Source organism: Sinocyclocheilus anshuiensis, unplaced genomic scaffold (genome assembly GCF_001515605.1).
Source record: "Sinocyclocheilus anshuiensis isolate Anshui unplaced genomic scaffold, SAMN03320099.WGS_v1.1 scaffold1372, whole genome shotgun sequence".
Classification (NCBI taxonomy): domain Eukaryota; kingdom Metazoa; phylum Chordata; class Actinopteri; order Cypriniformes; family Cyprinidae; genus Sinocyclocheilus; species Sinocyclocheilus anshuiensis.
Genome location: NW_015546103.1, coordinates 475249 through 478687, shown reverse-complemented (window position 1 = coordinate 478687; position 3439 = coordinate 475249). Strand labels below are relative to the sequence as shown.

At 36.8% G+C, this 3439-nt stretch overlaps 1 protein-coding gene across 1 annotated transcript in view; it reads left to right on the top strand.

The window, feature by feature from the left end:
• LOC107700589 (tropomodulin-2-like) overlaps positions 1–1086 on the top strand; it is a 39812-nt gene extending 38726 nt beyond the window's left edge. Inside the window, exon 11 of the mRNA XM_016502308.1 lies at positions 19–1086. The gene's annotated coding sequence lies outside the window, so the exon portion shown is untranslated. The remainder of the gene's footprint in view (positions 1–18) is intronic.
• The last annotated feature ends 2353 nt before the right edge of the window (positions 1087–3439 follow it).

The window sequence follows — 3439 nt, the reverse complement described above, 5'->3', positions numbered from 1 at the left end:
TCTCTCTCTCTCACACACACAAGCTCATCAGACTCTTGTGCCAAACCCTCTGAGGGAGCCGCTTCACCTGAAGAAGGGACACAACTGGATACTTTCCCTCCCTAATGTTAATACTCAATTATCTTTTTGTTATGTTGTATTATTATTGTTAATTGTTGTTTGTTTTTATAGCTACAACTCTTTTGCAGCCATTTTTTTTTTTGTTTTGCTTGTGTAAAACCCTTTCTGCTCTTTTCTTTGTAAAAGTTCTTTGAAACGAAACTAAACAGGTTGCAACGGTTACACACATGCACTCAAGCGCTATAGTGATCTCTTCATGGATGGGCTGGATCAGAACCCGTCGCCCACATTCACTCTGAACAAATCTAGACTCAACTGGACTGGATCTGCTGTGTTCCCCGCTTAATGTGAGCTAAATCTATAGATCTGTCGAGTCTGGGTTTGGAGCACAGGTTTCAGCAGAGGTTAGCCAATGAGAGCCACGGTGTTTGTAACAGACACTCTTTAATAAAAGTCATCTATACTCTCATTGTTAGCTTCACCGTGAGTGTGAGAAGATTGTGCGGCTGTAGTTTTATCAGCATGGGTTGTGTGTGGATGTCTTTGGGCAGCTGGGTCATCTCAAAAACTCTCAGCTTCCACACTGCACCTCGGTTTTGCTGCCGATTGAGACCATTCATATTGTAAAATTCCCCTCTATTCCCGAAACACACTTATACTGTGTGTCTGAGGAATTAGAGTGCTAATTTAAGATCAGCGCCCCATTTTCATCAAATGTCTTTGGAAATGGAAACATTTGTACTAGATCAGCACTAATGACAACCTTGGGTGTGTAAATGAAGGTCAAAGACTGACAGGTTTCACTTAGGACTTAAAAACTTTAGAGGTATATTTCTACCGAGCAATGCACTAAGGGATATTTTCTTTTTTTTTTGAACACAGGAAGTGTGCATTTATGTAATTTAGTTATAGATTTAGATGAGAGTATCTTTCCTGTAGATAAATCTAAAATGGCTTTTCTAATACCATGCCAAAGACTAACACCTAAATACTCTTATTTTCAGGACTCTAGCTGAGGTCAGACAGGAAATAGGTTTGAATTTCATTTTTTGAGTTTATTAAAGGTATAATTCACCCTAAAAGAAAATGCTAAATTTCTTGCCCTAAATTGTTCCAAACTTGTATGCTGTTATTGTTTTTATAGAACGCAAAAGATTAATTTTTAAAGAATTTTCGCATAGTTTATGGTAACCACGGCTGTCAAACACCTTATGGGTTATGAAGACAATACGATAGTTTTGTATGCGGGTTAGGACAAAATTTAAATCGTTCACTGTAATTGGTTCACCAACAACCAATCGCCAAATGGCTTGGAATGTAACGCACAAATTTTGTTCGAAAATAGCTGCATGAAGATTCCCATTCAAAACAATAAATGAATAAATAACCAGATATGGGTTTGGAACATGAGGGTGAGTAAATGGCAAAACGTTCAAGTTGTGGTGGATTATTCCTTTAGTTTGTCTAGAAGAAATATTTCTGAAGCACATGGTCTGTGCTAAAGAGGAAATTAGGGAACTAGTTGAATGAAAGCGAGAAGGATGAGTAAAGTTTCATCTTGAATAGCAACCAATTCTGAGCATTTAGTGGCCCTGATGCAGCCAGAGCCCCGAACATACATGCACGTTTGTGATCGCATGCATGTTTGCAATGTAAAGCTTTATCTTTTCACTAAAGCGATCTAACACCAGTGTAGAATACTGAATTAACCTTTATACCGCTTGCCATTTTCTGTGAGCTTGTACGTCCTACGAGGTTCATTGATTGTGGTATATAATGTAGAGCACAGACGCTTTGCCACCAAATGGACCTTCAGCACAAAAGTACGGCATCTCGGGCGAAGCAGTCTGAGCATGCCTGGTATGGATTATTATATAGCTGGATTACATGGGGGAATATGTTGTACAACTGCTTTAAATGCAAAAGCTAGGACCAAGTTTAAAGTTTTCCTTTTCTCACCTTGTCGTTAAGCTTCATTGTTTTGTACTCTTCGGTTTTGTAAGAGCCTTGTGTATCAATTGACTTATGTTTGTCTTTCATTTTTCTTTGTGAACAAATGCTGAATTGTGTGTATGAAATCTCTTTTACAGGTTATGGTTCATGTTTCATTCCATCTTTGTTTGATTATCGGTTAAAGGTTCATGCTTTGCTGAAAGCTTGTGCTTGTAAGAGCTCTGCAATCTTACCATGAGTTCATTTGAAATATCCATCTCAAATCCTCTTCAGAAGATTCCACACATATATACATATAAATATGTACCATAAATGCCTCTTATATTGCCGCAATTTTGTATGTTGATACTACATGTCTGGATTCCAGAAGAGGAAATCTTACTATGTACTGTTGATAATAACACACAACTCTGTAAAATATCAGACGTCATCAATAAAATGTATGTTTTTACTGATTGGTCAGTTCATTTTCTTTCTGTAACCCTGCTGTGAGATCTCAGGAGTTGACAACTGAACATGAAACAAGTTATACATACAACTTTTAGTAACTGAATAGTAACTTGAATCTATTTTCGAATGAATTGCCCAATAGTATAATGATTTATTTAAAGAGCGATTGGCATATATCCCAGTTTCAGTGCTTATTGTCTCTAATGATTAGTCACAATGACTTCCAGAGAGATACTGTTTGTTCAATAAGGACTAATGACATTGGAGATAGTCACTACTGGTAATATTTAATAGCAATAAAAACTAATTCTTGCCAGAGTTACTATAAAATACTAGTATTTATTATAAGGTACTCATAACTATTGCAGTGGTGACCGCTGAAATATTTTATAGTACTAATTTTATTAGTTATTATTCAGTATTTGTAATAACTACACATATTGGCTGATATAGAATGGGGACTTACAGTTGTGGTAAAAAAGAAAATTACATACACTTTGCAGTGTATGCAAAATGTAAATTATCTTTTTCAAAATAAGACGGATCACACAACATGCATGTTTTTTTTTTTTTTTAGTACTGACCTGAATAAGATACCTTAGTACAGCCTAAGATTCATAAATGTTGAAAAAATACAGATCAGTTTGTCTTCTAAGGTCAGTCGTCTAGTTACAATCATTCAGGCACTTCTAGATTGGAAAACAATCTTTAAGAACCTTTTTCAAACACAAAAGCAGACTGCAGTGTGTGCTGAGGTACAGAGAAATATGCAGGTGAGGTTTTATTTGAATCAGATCCAGTCCCTGGGATTATTTTGGAGATGCCAGGCACATGATGTCATTAAGACTACATCATTCCTGCTGTGTCTTAAACTCCAGCAGAGCTGATCTCATCCTTAACCAACACCAGCCCAACAGACCTCACTGCTGCTACATGGGAAATGAGTCATGAAGCTCATTCTCTGTGTGTGTGTGTG